At 47.5% G+C, this 18,498-nt stretch overlaps 1 protein-coding gene and 1 long non-coding RNA gene across 5 annotated transcripts in view; one reads left to right on the top strand and one right to left on the bottom strand.

Annotated features, from left to right (window-relative positions):
- Positions 1-2,019: 2,019 nt before the first annotated feature.
- On the bottom strand, positions 2,020-10,667 carry LOC131818210 (uncharacterized). Its single transcript, XR_009348716.1, has 3 exons — positions 10,444-10,667; positions 9,081-9,176; positions 2,020-2,678 (listed from the first exon to the last, which is right to left on the bottom strand). It is a non-coding gene; the product is annotated as an uncharacterized LOC131818210 (long non-coding RNA).
- A 244-nt stretch (positions 10,668-10,911) lies between these two features.
- Positions 10,912-18,498, top strand: part of ZSCAN1 (zinc finger and SCAN domain containing 1) — a 29,052-nt gene continuing 21,465 nt past the window's right edge. The window contains exon 1 of one of the 4 annotated variants that reach the window (XM_059152422.1): positions 10,912-11,520. The gene's annotated coding sequence lies outside the window, so the exon portion shown is untranslated. The remainder of the gene's footprint in view (positions 11,521-18,498) is intronic. The other 3 variants (XM_059152420.1, XM_059152415.1, XM_059152407.1) reach the window with 3 other exon arrangements.

The raw sequence follows: 18,498 nt of genomic DNA, 5'->3' as shown, positions 1-18,498 counted from the left end.
TCTCTTGATCCTGAAATCATGACCTGAGCCAAAACCAAGAGTCAGACACTCAACTGAACCACCCAGGTGCCCCATAAAACTGCAGCAGTTTTGAACATGAAAAGGAAAACCACACGATCCCCAAAGACTTTTACTGATTAGCTACTTTCATTTCTGTTTTCTTCTATGCTTTTCTCCAAACACACATGGAGGGCGACACAGTCACAACAGGTCACATTTCACTGTAGTTGACTCTGGAACAACTTGGGTGTTGTTGAGCACTGATGCCCTGCACATCTGAAAATCCACACAGAACTTTGACTCTCCAAAAACTTGACTAATAGCCTCCTACTGAATGGCAATCTTACCGATAATACAAGCAGTCAGTTGATTAACACATAGTTTATAGGTCATTTATATTACATACTGTATTCTTATACTAAAATAAGCTAGAGGAAAGAAAATAAAAAGGAAGAAGGACACCTGGGTGGCTCAGTTGGTTAAGCAGTTGCCTTCGGCTCAGGTCATGATCCCAGCGTCCTGGGATCGAGTCCCACATCGGGCTCCTTGCTCAGCAGGGAGCCTGCTTCTCCCTCTGCCTCTGTCTGCCATTCTGTCTGCCTGTGCTCGCTCTCTCCCTCTCTCTCTCTGATAAATAAATAAAATCTTAAAAAAAAAAATTTTTTTAAAGAAAAGAAAAAGGAAGAAAAATAAATTTACAATACCATACTGTATTTATTGAAAAAAATCCACATGTAAGTGGAACTGCACAGTTCAAAACTGTGTTGTTCAAGGGTCAACTGTATTCTACGCATTTTCCATGTTTCTACACAGTGTTTATAATTACAGTTTATAATGAATTCCTGAAACAAATTAGAAGCAGCCCAATTTTCTAGCATTGGGGGAACAAGGAAGCAACTAATGGCACTCTGGCTCTTTGGGTCAGTACATCAGTCATTCAGCCAAATATCTTCAACCTGTTTTGACTTCTGAGCAATAGCCCTTCCCACACTGGGTAATCACATTAGTTAGTATTACTAAAGAAACTTTTGATCTCACTAATTAAAAATTTTTTCCTAGGTATCAAATGCCACGTAGGTTCAGCCCTTCTCTGGGAATGCACCAAAAAAACCACAAAATTTAAATGTATGTGTACAGTTTTTTTTTTTTTTTTTTTTAAAGATTTTTTATTTATTTATTTGACAGAGAGAGAGATCACAAGTAGGCAGAGAGGCAGGCAGAGAGAGAGAGAGAGAGGAGGAAGCAGGCTCCCTGCTGAGCAGAGAGCCTGATGCGGGACTCGATCCCAGGACCCTGAGATCATGACCCGAGCCGAAGGCAGCGGCTTAACCCACTGAGCCACCCAGGCGCCCCATGTGTACAGTTTTTATATATTAAAATGAAGTATGTATTTTTTTTTCTCCCTCGAGCTTTTTAGTGCCCAATAAAATCAGAACCTTGATTAAAAGCCTTCCCGCATTGATGACATTTGTATGGTTTCTCTCCAGTGTGCATTCTCTTATGTTGAGTGAAGGATAAATGAAAACTGAAAGTTTTCCCACATCCGTTACATTTATATGGCTTCTCACCAGTATGGATTCTCTTGTAAACTGTAAGGTGAGAGCTGTGACCAAAGGCTTTTCCGCATTCATCACATTCGTACAGTTTCTCTCCAGTGTGCGTCCTTTCACGTTGTGTATCGAAGGAGCAGTCGCTAAGGGCTTTCCCACATTCGTTACATTTATAGGGTTTTTCTCCAGTATGTGTTCTCTTATGCACATTGACATTAGACCGTCCACTGAAGGATTTTCCACAGTCATCACATTTATAGGGTTTCTCTCCAGTATGAATTTTCTGGTGTACATTATGGTGAGAATTTTGGCTAAAAGACTTTCCACATTTATTACACTCATAAGGTTTCTCACCAGTGTGAGTTCTCCAGTGTAAAATGAGGTGTAGGCTCTGCCAGAAAGAATTCCCACATTCATTACATTCATAGGCTTTCTCTCTACCATGATTTCTCAGATGGTAAGAAAGAGATGAAAGTTTCTTAAAGGTTTTCCCACATTCATTACATTCATAGGATTTCTCCTTAGTAGGAGTTCTCATGACCTGAGAAAGGGGTGAGCTATAGATAAAAAAAATCTCTACTTTCTTTACATCCATAGAATTTCTCTCCTATGTTAATTATCTCATGTGTAGAGAGGTATACGCTCTGGCTGGTATCTTTACCATGCTCATTCAACTTCGACAGGTTTCCCAAGGGTTTTCCACATGGACTGCCTTTACAAGGTTTCTTCCCCACCAAGACTTCCTGATGATTTTTTAAAATAAAATTTGCTGTACACTTTGAGTTGAGCCAATTTGATAGAAATACTCTTTAACAAGAAATCTCTGTGAACAAGAAATCTCTGTGAAGAAAAAGTCTGAATTGAAGCTGCATTTTCCCACAACTGCAGCATTTCCCCTGTCCCCAACCCGGGTCACTACTTGCCCTTGTTTATGTCCTGTCAGCCCGGAAATGGCACTGCGTATCTTCTGCTTCTCCAACTCGTCCCCAAGTTCCCAGCCATCTGCTGTGGTAGAACGCCAGCAACCATCCACTGTGGGCCTCATCAGGTTCATGCTGCTGGGTAACTCCTTCCTAGCAAAGGCCTCTGTTGGTGACAACTCTTGGCTTTTAGGTCTCTTCTTCCTTTCTAGAAGGAAATTAAAAATAATTTGGGTGCTTAGAAGAAAACTCCTAGAGTGAGAATACTGAGATAAAAGCCACAAGATGTGCACAGGGGGAGTAGATGTTTTACAGTACCAACCAAAAAAACGGCGGAACTCTGAGAAGAGAAGCCACGGAAGGTACACACAGAACACAAAGAACCCATAGGAAGACTGACCAACCTAACAGTCAGCACAAAAGGCAGAGGGGATACCGTTACAAGACAGGTCACAGAATAGGCAGACATCCCCAGACGTGAGATGCTCAGGACCACCGCCCTTCGCTAATGCTTGGACATCCCAGAACCTGACCCATTTCTCACCTAACATCTCTTCTGCCTGTAGTCGATAACCAAGTTAATCCTCCCAACAAACCAGTTTCATGATGGTAAGAACATGTCTTTAGATTCAGTCTTCCAAAACACCCAGAAGCAGGGTAAGACTACCTCAGTTCTCCTCAATCCTTCTCCTTCTGGGTTTCTTTTGTTCTCCCTAAACACGACCATTTCCACCACTAGCACAGAGTTCCTCTGCCTGAGGACTTTCCTTGGGTCTCCAAAGTCTTCAGTGTCAGCAACCCGCCCCTTTCATCATTCAGCTCTCAAGTCCCAGGTCACCTCCTCTGAGAGACCCTGTCCAACCTCCCCGCATGCCTGAGTTCCTTGTCACTTTCCACCACATTGTCCTGTTTTACTTCCTGCATACACTGCTCAGCATTATTCAACATCCCTTTGTTCTTTTCGTTCTTTATTGTCTGCCCCTCCCCAGACACCATATACTAGCGGCTTTCGGCTCCACGGTGGGGGGAACCTTGTCCATCCTGTTCCCACTTTGTCTCCAGTACCCAAAAACACACAGTGAACAAGAGGGCTCCACAGGCATATGGATAAACACAGAGTGGTCTGCACACCAGACAAAGGTAACTCACCTAGAGCACTGGGGACACTTGGGACATGTCTGCAAGGTGGCCTGATAGGGCACCTGCTTGTGCTCAGCAACCTGACTCCCAGTGGCGGGGAGGCCTTGTGTTTCTGACGTGGGAGGAGGCTGTGGAGCTGAATGTGAGGAGGGCTTTGCAAGGTCATGCAGAGCAAAGAGGGGGCTGGAAACCTGCAGAGGGTTTCTCCTGGAGTCCTTAATTGGACAAGTCAACTGCAAGCGCACAGAAGGCTAAGACCTGACAAAGAACAGCTGCTACAGGGCTGAGCTGAGGTTTCAGAAGTTACCAAGTGTTGGGGGACACTGGCTCTGACCCAATGAGCACCCAAGGCATTCCGGTCAGACTCTAGAAAGTTGTACCTTAGAAGGAAACAGCCTCAAGGATAAGAACTACATCCAAGAGGGTGGGAGGTTGGGGGAACCAGGTGGTGGGTATTAGAGAGGGCACAGATTGCATGGAGCACTGGGTGTGGTGCAAAAATAATGAATACTGTTATGCTGAAAATAAATAAAACAAACAAACAAAAAAACCTAAAAAAAAAAAAAAAAAGAAGAAGAACTACATCCAAGAACTAAAGCAAAACCAAAGTTACTTTAATAAATCCTAAACCTGAGCCTCATCAGGATTAGGATGATTTCAGTAATTTAACTGCCTCCAGAAAAAAAGAACAATGGACAATTCTGGTAGAAGACAAGACTCCATCATCTCTCCAATGCACCGTGTGCGGCATTCAGTATACAGAAATTGACTAGACATGTAAAGAATCAGGAAAATGTGACTCATCACCAAGAAAAAAAAAGTCAATAGAGGCAGATATACCAAACATTAGAAGTAGCAGGAAAAAAATGAAAAATAACTATTATAGCTCTTTCTCTTCAATTTGGTGGCTGAGCAGCAAACACAGAGAAGATCCTCATGGAGACCCTGACAAACAAGAACATTACCCTCACAGGAGCCCAGTGACACCACTGAGAATGTCAAAGCCAAGACAATGAGGGCTCCCACTTGAAGCCACTTGAAGATCAGTGTCTGTGCTGGGAGAGGACGGCTGCACTCTCTGACTACAATATCCATAAGAGCCCCTGCATTTGGTGCTTGGCCTGGAGGTGCGTCCCCTAGCCTTCCCTCTGCCAGCTCGCCCGCAAATTCAACTGCAACGAGTGTTGTGCTCCCAGACATGTGGCCGCACCAACCATCCACACCCCCAGAAGAAGGTCAATAAAGTCCCTCCATCAGCTCTTCCTTTCCCCACAGGGTGGCCTCCTGCCCGAGCCCCACGGCCCTGGGGCCTCAATAAAGTTTCACTTTGGGGCGCCTGGGTGGCTCAGTGGGTTGAGCCGCTGCCTTCGGCTCGGGTCATGATCTCAGGGTCCTGGGATCGAGTCCTGCATCGGGCTCTCTGCTCAGCAGGGAGCCTGCTTCCTCATCTCTCTCTCTCTCTGCCTGCCTCTCTGCCTACTTGTGATCTCTGTCAAATAAATAAATAAAATCTTAAAAAAAAAAAAGTTTCACTTACACTGACTGGGGAAAAAACCCAACCTATTATAAACATAACAGAATTTCATGGGAAATTTTCAAATGAAAATTCCATTCTGGAATTAAATAAAAATGTAGTATCTGAAGTAAACCTGAGAAGACTTCATAGCAGACTAGACACAACAGAATAACGAATCTGTGAATTCAAAGGCAGGTAAGTGGAAATTTTATGATGACACAAAAGGAGAGAAAATAATATAAAAACAGAACACTTGACAAAAGATTAATGTGTAGTTGGAGTTACAAGAGAGACTAAAGCAGCAGAGGAAACATTTGAAGAAGTAAGAACAAAGAGTTGATCTAGACTGATCAAAGGTACCATCCTAGGTGTTTAATGTTCAAGGGCAACAACCTGCAGAGAAAATTGTATGATTTTGACATCTGATATCAAACCTTTCAGCACTTGATTACGTACCTCAATGTTACAAATGAAGCTAGTAAAACCATTCTAAATGACAGTCTCCGAGGGAAGAGAGACATGAGACTAAAATTCCCACTTCTAAAATGCAACTTTTTACTGGGTACATAGTGAAGACTCGCCTGAAAAAAGGTGAAAATTCACAGGCAGTGTGGGCTTAAAACACCATACCCAGAAATGCAGAACTAAACCATCAGTTCTCTCTGATTTCATTCATCTGTTCCCTGTAAACCCTCTCCTCTCTCTGAAGAACAGTTGGTAAACTGTGCCTACCTTTCCAGAGAACTGAGACTGACACAAGGGGGAGCCTTATCCCGGCCAAAATGACAGAATTCCGAAAGAAGCCAAGACTTTAAAGGGATGACAGGTCTTTATGAAACACCACATCCAACAGTAACAGAATATATACATACCCACCTACCCACCCCAACAGACCATATGCTGTATCGTAAAAACATTTCTCAATAAATTTAAAAGGACTGAATTCATACAGAGTATGTTCTTCAACCACAATGGAAATAATCTAGCCCTCAATAATAGCAATCCCCTTACACTTGGAAATTGAACAATGTACTTCACGAATCAAAGAAGAAATCACTTTCGTATGTTGTATTTTCATTACTATTCAGTTCAAGACATTTGGAAAACAAAACATAATGAACTGAACAATAATAAAAATGCAGCATGTGAAAACATGCAGGATGCAGTTGAAATTAAGATTTGAAGGAACAGGGGCGCCTGGGTGGCTCAGTGGGTTGGGCCACTGCCTTCGGCTCGGGTCGTGATCTCAGGATCCTGGGATCGAGTCCCGCGTCGGGCTTTCTGCTTGGCGGGGAGCCTGCTTCCCTCCCTCTCTCTCTCTCTCTGCCTGCCTCTCCATCTACTTGTGATTTCTCTCTGTCAAATAAATACATAAAAAATCTTAAAAAAAAAAAAAAGATTTGAAGGAACATGTATAACTATAAATGCAAACATCGGAAAGAGAAAGCATTAAAATTAATGAACTAAGCTTCTGCCCCATAAAAGCCAGAAAAAAGGAAACCAAATTAAACCAAAACAACTAAAAGGAATAATAGAAAGCAGAAATCAATGGAACAGAGAAAAAAAAATTCAATCATGTCTATAGATGCATATACAGCATTTGATAACACCCATTCATGATTTAAAAAAAAAAAAAGTCCTCAGGAAATCAGGAATAGTACTTTCTCAATGTGATAAAGGGTTTCAGATAATACTTAATGGTAAAATATTTAATGCTATTCCGTAATATCAGGAGCAAGGCAAGGATGTTCATTCTTACCACTTTTAACATTGTACTTGATATCTATGGTGACAGGTACCAGAAGAATGGTTGCCATACTGGGGGAGTCCTAAGTGGAAAAGGACATTAGGAAATGTATGGGAATGGAAATATGCTATGTGTGGACTGGACTATAGGTCACACAAATATACATTTGCAAAACTTTACTGGACTGTAGTTTTAGGAACAACATATCTCACTGTATGTTAATTACACATCAATTTTTTTAAAAAGTACTAGAGGTCCTGGCTGGTATAATAATACGGTAAACGAAAAAGCATAAAGTCTCAATAGGAAGAAGCAAAGCAATCCTTATTTGAAAACAACATGACTGGGTAAAAATCTAAAGACATTGAAAATAAATTACTAGAACAATTAAGTGATTTTAACAAGTTCACACAGGATAGAATGTCAGTTAAGAAGAAATTATATTTATATACACTAGCAACAAACAATTACAAATAATATTTACAATAGCATAAAAAATGCAAAATTTCTAGGAATAAAATTAGTAGAAGATGTGCATGACCCATATGCTTAAAAACTGAAAAATACTGCTGCAAGAATTACCTAAATATACCATAATCAAAATTAGAAGGCTAGACATATTAAGATATAAAGTCTTCCTAAACTGATTCCTTTTTTTTTTTTTTTTTTTTAAAGATTTTATTTCTTTGACAGAGAAGTGGGGAGAGAGAGAGAGCACACAAGCAGGGGGAATGAGGGAGGGAGAAGCAGGCTCCCTGCTGAGCAGGGAGCCCAATGTGGGGCTTGATGGGATCATGACCTAAGCCAAAGGCCGAAGGCAAACGCTTAACTGACTGAGCCACACAGGCACCCCCACAAACCGATTCTAAGGCACTACCAATCAGAACTGTGAATCTATCACCCAACAACTCCACTCCTAGACATTTACTCAAGAGAATAAAAACACAAGTCCACTGGAAACATTGCACAAGAATGTTAGCAGCATTATTCATAACAGCCCAAAACTAGAGACAATCCAAATGTTCATTATCAAGAGAATGGACAAATTGTAAGTGATTAAAAAATAAAATGTCCCTAAATACTAAAAAGTAAAAAGAAATAAAAACGCATATAAAGGGGCGCGCCTGGGTGGCTCAGTGGATTAAGCCTCTGCCTTCGGCTCAGGTCATGATCTCAGGGAACTGGGATCAAGCCCTGAATCGGTCTCTCTGCTCAGCAGGGAGCCTGCTCCCCGCCCCTCCTTTCTCTGTCTGACTCTCTGCCTACTTGTGATCTCTCTCTCTGTCAAATAAATAAATAAAATCATTTTAAAAAGTGCATATAAAATCACAGACGAATCTCAAAAATCTTAGGGTAATAAGCCATAAGCAAAAGAAATAATATATAATTCACTTTATATGAAGTTCTAGAAAAGGTAAAAATAACCTATAGTGGAAAAAAAATCTCAATAGTGGTTGCCTTTCGGAAATGGAAAGAGGTAACAAAGGAACTTTGTGAAATAATGAAAATATCGAGCCCCATTTAGGTGAGAATTACACATGTGCGTAAATTTATCAAAATGTTTCAATTGTACATGTAAACTTTGTGCATTTTTGAAGTACAGTGGGCAAAAGTAACAAAAATAAGAAGGCAGCTGACTTCTCATCAGAAACCACGGAGTCCTGGGGTACCTGGGTGGCTCAGTAGGTTAAGCCGCTGCCTTCGGCTCAGGTCATGATCTCAGGGTCCTGGGATTGAGTCCCGCATTGGGCTCTCTGCTCAGCGGGGAGCCTGCTTCCCTCTCTCTCTCTCTCTCTGCCTGCCTCTCCATCTACTTGTGATTTCTCTCTGTCAAATAAATAAATAAAATCTTTAAAAAAAAAAAAAAAGAAAGAAAGAAAGAAACCATGGAGTCCAGAAGACAACTGCATGGTGTCTTCAAAGTGCCGAGAAAAAGAAAAAAAAACAAAACCCCAAAACCTGACAACCTAAAATTCTCTGTTTACAGTATCTTTCCAAAATGAAGATAAAATAAAGGCATTTTCAGGCAAACACAAAATGAAGGGGTTTTGTCACTCTAAAAGAAATGATAAAGGGAACTCTAAGCAAAAGGAAAATGATCCCAGATGGAATTATGGAAATGAAAAGGTAATGAAAAGCAGCAGAGAAGGAAGATATGAAAGAACATATAAACAAACACTGACTGTAAAGATCCTTTCCCATCTCACCTAGGCGGGAATCTTGGGAGAGCCCTCTGTCCATCATGCATTGCTCTATTCCAAGTTCTAGGAGGGCAACAGTATCTGGCTTGAGGTTCCAAGGTCCTGGGCAAATGAATGATCAAGCTGTGAGGTTCTGGTTCTTTTCATATACATTCTGGGGCAACATTTTGTTTTATTTGTTTTTAAGTAAGCTCAATGTCCAACATGGGGCATGAACTCACAGCCCCAAGATCAAGAGTCACATGCTCTACAAAATGAACGAGGCAGCCGCTTCAGGCTGAGGTTTGATGAGGACAAATCCCCTAGTGACTCCACACTCCCAGCTAAATCAAACCCGCTTTGCCAAGACCCCAGGCAAATAGAAGTGGAATGGGGAACAGCCTCACCCACAGTGACCAGGTGTCTTAAGGCCTCCAGCATCACGTTATGATACAGGGTCGGCTGGGCAGGGCCCAGCAGGCCCCATTCCTCCCGGGAGAAGTTGACCGTCACATCACCAAAAGTAACCCTCCCCTGAAATGTTACCCACATGCCTGCTGAGCCAGGACCCTTAACCCTGCAAAAGCTCCCAGAAAAAAAGGGACGGCTACATGTGAATGCGAATGCACAGGTGTCCAGGGAGATGTCTTAAAAGCTGTCTGGCTCCTGAGGGATACACCTGAGCCTTCGCGGGGGGGCGTGGGGGGGGTGTGGGGGGGGACATCAGGGCTCCGCATCAGCCATTTCAGAGGTGAGTTGCCATTACACTAAAGTGTTCACCCCTACACAGCTCCCCCATTTCTTGATCAACTTGGGATCTTCCACGAAACCAAAAGACCGCTTCCCTTGACGACCCCTTTTTATACCACCAGGTGCATGAAAACGACAACTTTAATATTTGCCGACAATAACGTTAATCTTTGCCAGGGATCCTCTTCCCAGGCCTCCTCTTCAGCGAGCACTTCACCTAACGGAAATTTTCTTACGCCTCACAACGGTCTTGGAAAGCAGTTCCCACTTCTGGGGGTGGGGGGTGTTTTTTTCAAAAGAGGAGCGCGGGAATTACGGTTATGGCGGCTTCACAAACACGAACTGAGCGACGCTTCGTCTTTCCGACCGTCATTCCAGACGATGGAAAGACAGAATTGCTCGTCCCTTACGCGCGCGGTAGCTGAAGCCACCGGGAACCCGGGTGTGCAACTTTCTCGCCGGGGGGGTTCGTCTCGGCCTCTACTGGTTAGGGGACATCGCGCTACATGAAAGGGCTGCAGGATTACGAGGTCTTCCGCCGCGCCCGGCCACAGCGACGGGCTGGGGCACCGACTCCCATCCGAGACTCGGGAGAAGGGTGCACACCAGGCCCGGGAAGGGACCGCGCGCGGCCACTCACCCGAGGGCGGCCTGCCAGGGGCCCCGCGGCCATCGCCTCTTCCAACTCCGAGGTCCTCCAAGCGCCACCTGCAGCCCCACCCGCTCCCTCCAGCGCCCGCCGGCTTGCGGCTCCGGACAGACCGCCCGGGACGGCCCCAAACCACAGATCCAAGCCGCGCGGCCCGCGTAACCTCTCCACGCGACTGCGGCGCCGGCGGCAAAGCGTAACTACCAGGACCAGAAAACCCCGCGCTGCGGCCCCTGACCAATGGGAGAGCGCGGCCGGGGACTCCGGAGAGACTGACCCCGCCGCATCGGCATTCCGGGAGTTGTAGTCCGGAGGCCAGAGCTCTCGTCCTAGTCCAGCGGTAGACACACCTGAGCTCCCAGAGGGTCAGACTACGTTTCCCAGAAGGCGCGACGATAGGCGTGTCCGCCCAATGGACAAGCTCGACCGGGCGTGGGCTTGGGGGGGAAAGGGGACCTTCCGACCCGGTTTAAGGTCCCCGGCCGGGCGTGGGCGGCAATGAGACGGATTTCTCTCACTATAATTCCCCGAAACTACGTTGGTCAGGTTCTCGAACTCCAGAAGCGCGCAATCGGTGGGTACGGAGAGTCCGAGAAGCCTGAGGAGAGGGATTCCAGAAGTTACAGGAAATTGTAGTCACACCAACTTTGTCCACCAGGTGGCGGGCGTGGATCTCGGGCCTCGTACTACCTTTCCCAGAGGCTCCGCGGGGCGGGTCCTCCTCCCGAGGAAATAACGTATGGGCGGTGCTGGAAAAACAGGTGTCTCCCAGCAGCGTGGCCTCCTGGGAGTTGCAGTCCACTGTCTGCATACCGCTTGGTCCCGTGCTCGGGCTCGGACTACAGCTCCCAGAAGGCTCCGTGGCAGCGCGGGGTTGGAAGCGTCTGGGGGCCGCCCGCCCGCAGCTCCAGCGGTCGGAAAGACGCTGTCTTCACAAACACCTTCCTGAGGACGAAGTCAGAGTAAGTGTCTTGATGACAAAGGCGCGCGTTCAAGTGTTCTGTGCCTGCCCGGTGTTTCCGTTCACCGGGTGGGTGACGGAGGCAGGCTTCCCTCACGCACCGTCGGGTACGTCTTCCATGAAACGGGCGCTCGGGCTCGGCTAAATGACGAGGTTGTCGTAACCGAGGTTTCCCCCGCGTTTCTGCCTCCTTGACGCGAAGGGGAGGTGAGGGGATCTTGGGGCGGTTTCGTTGCGCATTCGGAGCGCCGGAACGCGGAGAAGCGCGCCTGCGCGGAGCGAACCTCGGTTTGGGAAGGGAGGTGCAGGCGAGCCTAGGGCCGCTTCTCGCGGACGCCGCGCGCTCGGCCCTGCGGGCCGGCCTGTGTGCGGGCGAGATGGGCATGTGGCCCACGCCGGGCGGAGCCCTGACCCCCTGGCGGATGATGTCTTTCACGCACTTTTCTGCACAGGGCGAATCCCCCAGTCCATGTCCTCTGAGCTCTTCTTGGTGGCTCTTTAAGGGATTTTTCAGACCCCTTTTCCTTAAGGATTTATTTATTTGCTTCAGGGAGAGGAAGAGCAAGCGAGGGGAGGGGCAAATGGGGAGGGGGCGAAAGAATCCCAAGTATCTCGCACAGAGCGGGAGCCCGAGGCGGGGGACGGGTCTGTCACAAACCCCTGAGATCAGGACCTGGGCTGAAACCGAGGGCCACCCTTAACCAAACGCACCAGCCAGTAGCCCCCAAACCCAGGGCTACTCCCTAACCCATTCCCGGCCGCTGCCATTTTGTGTCATTGGAAAGCAAGCCCCTGTGTTCTGGGTGTCTTGTTTTAATTACAGTATATAATGTAATGGTAAGAGCCATTTTCCAACATAACCAAAATTCCATTATAAAACTTTTAGAAAAAATAACTTGCACTACTGAATATTCAGTATTCCAACTTAAAATTATCTCCATGGTTTTAAGTAGTTTAAGGGATGAGTGGGGCCTGAAGGGCTCAGTCGGTTAACGCACCAACTGGCTCTTGATTTTGGGTCAGATCATGATCTCAGGGTCAGAGACTGACTTCCAGGCTCGGAGGGGAGTCTGCTTGAGTTTCTCTCTTTCCCTCTCCCTATCCCTCTTCCTCTCCCTCTGTGCGCGTTCTCTCTCTCTCTCTCATAAATAGGTAAAATCTTTAAAAAAATTATTTGAGAGAGATAGATAGCGACAGAGCATGCGTGGGCAGGAGAGGGAGAAACAGGCTCCTGGATGAGCAGGGAGCCCAGTGCAGGGCTCCATTCCAGGACCCTGCAATGATAACGTGAGCTGGAGGCAGATGCTTAGCTGGCTGAGCCACCCAGGTGCCCCAATAAATAAATCTTTTTAAAAAACAAAAATAAAAAATAGCTTGCTTTTTTCTTAAAGCAGGGTGTAACAAAGGGCTATGCTTTGCAACATATTAATTCCCTTGTTTTTTGGTAACAGCTTTATCCAAGTATCATTCACCTACCATGAAATTCACCCATTTACAGTGTAGAATTCAGTAACTTTTAGCATATTCATATATTTGTGTAGCCATCATGAAAATCAGTGTTAGAATATTTCTTCCCCCTCAAAAAGCACTGTGCTTCTTATAACGTCTTCACCTACCAGTCTGTCCTCCCCCAGCCCTAGGCAACCATGAACTGACTGCTGTCTATATGCATTTACCCATTTTGGACATTTAATGTAAATAAAGGCATACAGTATATGGTCTTTTGTGACAGGCTTCTTGCACTCACACAGCATAATATTTTAAGTTTAATTCATGCCGTAGTTTCAGTTCTGTATTGCCAAATCACACTCCATTGCACAGATACGGCATATTCTGTCCACTCATCAGTTTAAGAACATTTGAGTTGTTTCCACTTTCTGCTTGCTCATAATGTTCGTGCACAAGTGTTTGCGTGGACATATATGTTCATTGCCCTTGTGTATCTATCAAAGAGTGGAATTACCAGGTCATATGGTCATTCTGTGTTTAAGAAGGGCCGTCAGAAAAAACAAAGCCCTTCAGACACCCTCGTTTTAGCCTGCAAGACCTTAAGCAGAGGACCCAGCTTAGGCTCAGGTCATGATCTCCGGGTCCCTGGATGGAGTCCTGTGTCAGGGAGGGAGCCTGCTTCTCCCTCTCCCTTTGCCCCTCCCCCTGCTCATGGTTGTGTTTTCTCTCTCTCTCTCTCTCAAAATAAATAAATAAATAAAATCTTAAAAAAAAAAAAACAAATAAATTTTTAAAAAGTAAAAAAGAAAGGGAAAGACCCACAAAAGTCACAGTGCAGCTCTCATGCCAGGAACTGGTGCCCTGCACTCCCTTCCTCAGCCTCCTCATTCCTGCCAGCAGAGTCGAAACCCCCCTGGGCCTCCATAGGGCCGCCTCTCCTGGCTGGAGATCCTGGACTCTGCTTCTCCCACCTGCCTGCCCTAGTCACGGGGCTGCTCTCACCCATCCCCTCTGAAGAGCCCCACCTCTGTCTAGCCTTCCAGCTTGGCAGAGTGAGCAGCAGCTCCCAGCCCTTCCCTGAATCGTCCACAATAGACTGTGTCACCTAGCGATGCCCCTAGTACTCTCTTCCTAGAAGGGGTGCTCCTGGCCCCTCAGGCTCCCGTTTCTGGAGCAGAATCCCACTAGCCAGCCACCCTGCTGCTCCCCCCTGACCCTGGCTCCTGCAGGGCCACATGTGCCCTAAGGTGGCTGCCCAGACCACTCAATGAACAGATGAACCCGGTACAGATGGGGTGCAGAGGAGCAGAGGACTTGGGACCCTGGAGCCTGGCTGCTGTGCTGTGGGAGGAGGACCCTGCAAGGCCTGCCAGGCTCTGCCCCAGACCACCAGGCCGGAAAGCCCTGCGGGATCTGGGAGCTGCCCTGAGACACTGGGCAGGGCCCGGGCCAGCATGGGGCTGACTTGGACCTGCTCTGCAGCCCATCAGGCCCTGTGAGCCCTGCAGATTCCAGGAGACGCCAGGCTGGCTAGGGCCTGCGTGTGTGGGGCATTCGGGTCCTTACCCAGACTGGCCCCAAGCCTCTAGACACAGCCAGTGCCAAAAGTTCCAGGAGATGCCGGAGGACCAGGGTGGGTGTGGTGCTGGGTTTGTGGTACCTGACCCAGACTGACCTCAGTCCATAACTCCAGCAAGCCCTGCAGGGTCTGGGAGTCACCGGGGGAGGCCAATGATATGGGAAACAAAGGCAGAAGAAAAATTATTAAATTTCCTTGTATTCTGTAGCCCATGGACAAGTCCTTGAAACAGGCAGAGTGACATTCCTCTAGGGACTTAACTGCCACGAAGCTAATAACTTTGCTGAGGGTCAAAGGCAATCTAGCCTGACCCCAGGACCCTGTAAGTCTACTTTAACATATAAAAATACCTTTGGAAACTTCATCTTTACTCTCCATGCTATGTGTTGGCAATCACCCCCCAAGTGTATAGACCACTGATACACATCTGGAGGGTCTCACAGCTCAGGTTTTATGAGACTATAATAAATGATCCTTCCCAACAACAGCTAGCCCCCTCAAGGTCCTGGAGAGCTTGCTTCCAAAATTCCTTAGAGACTGACACTTTGCTTAACCCCCTCCGAACTTGAAAGTATCTAACCAGCCACTCTTCACTACCCCAGTGCAGCTCTTTTTGCCCATGGTTCCGTCCCCATGCTTTAACCCTTTTTGGACCAAAGACATCTCAAGAAGGAATTCTTGGCCGCTGGCTTCAAACCCTAAGGTCTTTCCTACATCAGCCACGGCCTGAGGGGTGCATGCAGGTGTGTGAGGCTGACCCAGACCTGCCTCAATTTGCTGGACCCAGCAAGCCTTTTGGGGACCCAGAGTAAGCTGCTCCAGAGGGCTCCTAAGTTAGTAGGTGTCTGGCCTCTGTCTCCAAGAGGGTGGCTTTCATCTTCTCTCTAGTGTCTGCTGAGAGTGACGAGCAGAGGGCTCAGCATAGATGCTGGCCTGGCTTAGCCCCAGGTGGCCAGAGGGACACCTGGCTTCCCAAGTCCTCCTCTGGGGCCAAGATGTTCACTTAGGGCCACCCAAAGTGGACCGCCAGCTAGGCTGCAGGAGCACGTGAGGCCACTGGCCAGGGACTAAAGGACAGGAACTGGGTCGTGTGGCCGAGGCTGGCAGGGAGGCATTGAGTAACTGACCTGCGCAGGGAGGGAAGGAGTGAGAACGAGGGAAGCGTGGAGTGGGGGCTCAGGCACAGGCTGCTTCTTGGGTTCACATGAGCCAGCACAGAGCTCGGGGACTGAGCCACCCAAGTTCCACCATATTCCATGGACACCCTCAGTCCTGGGCCGGCGGCAGGTAGGTGGTCACCCTACGCAGTAGAGTGTCCTGGGTTCGCCTGGACGGGGAAGATGGCCTTTGAGACATCTGTTTGCCATGTTCTCAGGTTGCTGGCTTCTCAGATAAAGCAACTTTTCCTTTCCCAGCATCGTACATCTTGAGTACTGATGTGTGAGCTGCGCGCGGTGGGACCTGAGTTCGAACCAGCAGTCTGGTAACAATCTATCAAGAAGTGTCAGAGTATAGAGTCCAAGGCACCTCCTGACTTAACAGGGGACCCAGCAGAGGCACAGGTCCTGGTTGGGGAGGCCACTGCCAACACCCCCAGGGTCATGAAGATTCTGGGTCCGCACTGTGCGTGGCAAGGTCCTTCCACACTGGGGCCACCGTGGGTCATTGAAAACCTGTGATGCTTGAGCCAGCCTCACTCTCCAGGAAGAAAAGCCCATGCCATGTGTTCCTTCCACCTCTGTGTGAGAGTTAGCTCTCTAACCCTTTTAAATGTTGCTGAGAGCTATGGAGGTCCCCATCCAGGAGGCCCAGGGTCCCCCAACCCTCCAGCCTATGTGCACTTTATAGGCCACTTAAGCTCAGACCCACACTTTTCTTGGCTCCTGGAATGAAACCCAGGGAGCACCTGAACTTCGTTTTCATTCCTCTGTCTCTCTTTCTGCTCCCTTCCTTCTGGGTTTTATGTTTCCGGTTCTGGGCCAGCCTGGCCCTGACAGATCATTCCTCACTGGTGGTGGCAACGCTCTAGAACCTGCTCGTGTGCTGTGAGCGAGAGGTGCCTCTCGGAGCTGGGCTGTGCCGTCCACGCGGTCCCTGAACCGTGGCGGGGGCACAGCAGGCAGCCGCTCACTCCCGGGGGTCCACGATGGAAGAAAGCCTTTCCCGCTCCTTGTCTTCTCACAGGACATTCTCCTTTCTGCCAGAGGCAGTTAACAAAATAGGTGAGGGGGCGCCAAGTCCTGCCTAGGACTTGGGTCATGGTCCTGGGGTCTTGGGATCGAGCCCCATGTTGGGCTCCCTGCTCAGCGGGGAGCCTGCTTCTTCCTCTGCCTGCAGCTCCCCTGGTTGTGCACACTCTCTCTCTCTGACAAATAAATAAGTAAAATCTTAAAAAACAAAAAACAGGTGATAACTACAGCATACTGTGTTAACGTAAAGATGCTCTGGTCTCAGGGGCTCTGCTGATATACCGCCTTCTCCACCAACTCCTAAAGGCAAGGGTGGACAGTGACCTGGAAAACCCACCAGGAATTCGGTTTCCCCCTGTGTTCTGGGTCCTCCATACAACCCTTACTTGCCCTTGAGCTGGTCTCCTCCACAAGAGACTTCCTTTGTAGAGTAAAGTCAGTGAAATAAGTCACCACAAAACTAGTCTAAAAACCAAAAGTTGCGGGGAAGAACAAAGCAGAGGGGACTTGAGAGAGCTCATCGGGGTGGGGCCGCTTCTGCTCAGGGTGGGGGAAGCAGCTCTGAGGAGCTGATGTCAGAGCCCAGGCCCCATCCGCCATCTTGGGGAAGGATGTTCTAGACCAGGCAAAGTCTCACCCCTGTTGGAATTCAGGCTCCATAAACTACAGTCTGAAGGTAAAACACTGCCTATTTTGATAAATAAGGTTTTCTTGGAGGGATGCCTGGCTGGCTGGCTCAGTCAGTCATGCAGCTCACAATGTCAGGGTCATGACTTCAGTCCCACCTAAAGGGAAAAAAAAAAAGCACCAAGTTTTAGTGGAACACAGCCAACCCTGTCTTTCTGAGTATTGTTTATGACTGCTTTCCAGCCGCAACAGCATAGCCGAGTCTCTGTGACAGACACCATATGGCCAACAAAACCAAAAATATTCACTATTTGGCCCTTTGCAAAAAAAAGCCTTCTGGCCTCTGCTGTAAACGACGTTTTTCTCACTGGTACAGAATATCCCACAGCGCGAACAGAGAACAGCACAGCCCTCCTCCGCTGGTGCGGGTTCGGCTTTTCCAGCAGCAATGCCAGAGCGTTCCTAGGTGGGGACGCTTGGTCCCGGGGCATGCAGATGGTCGACTGAGCTAGAAGATGCCGAATGTGTTCCAAAACTTAAATATCCTCAAATATTTCTCACAAAAAATTTTAAAACTTCGTATCTGGTTTCAAGTCCCAGAGGCACCTGTTCGTGTGATATGGCCGCACCAGATCTTCCTACAACCCAAACACTTCTGCTTCCTTGTACTGATATGTTTTTGATGTATAATTCACACAGCATAAAACACAACCATTTAAAGTGTATAGTTCAGTGCTTTTTAAAGTATATTCATGGGGTTTTGCAACTGTCACCGCTAATTCCAGAACATTTTCATCACCCTAAAAAGGAACCCGATGCCTACTGCTGCACTCTCCATTCTGCCTCCTTCCGGCCCCTGGCAGTCAGGACAGTAAGGCTTCTGGCTAACTTACCTCCCCCCCCCCCCAAACTTACTTTTTTTTTTTTTTTTTTGGAAGATTTTTTTTATTTATTTGACAGAGAGATCACAAGCAGGCAGGGAGGCAGGCAGAGAGAGGAGGAAGCAGGCTTTCCACAGAGCAGAGAGCCCGATGCGGGGCTCAATCCCAGGACGCTGGGATCGTGACCTGAGCTGAAGGCAGAGGCCTTAACCCATTGAGCCACCCAGGCGCCCCCACAACTTACTTTTTAAATTGAGATTTACCTGTGTCATTGGGAACAAAAGTTTCTGCTGCTTACAAAATGTTTGGAAACCTGTGCCTGGCACCAGACTGCCTCCCAGTGGATCTAGCATTCAAACT

This window comes from Mustela lutreola, chromosome 16 (genome assembly GCF_030435805.1).
Source record: "Mustela lutreola isolate mMusLut2 chromosome 16, mMusLut2.pri, whole genome shotgun sequence".
NCBI lineage: Eukaryota > Metazoa > Chordata > Mammalia > Carnivora > Mustelidae > Mustela > Mustela lutreola.
The sequence above is the reverse complement of the archived record's forward strand: the minus strand, read 5'-3'. Positions and strand labels throughout refer to the sequence as shown.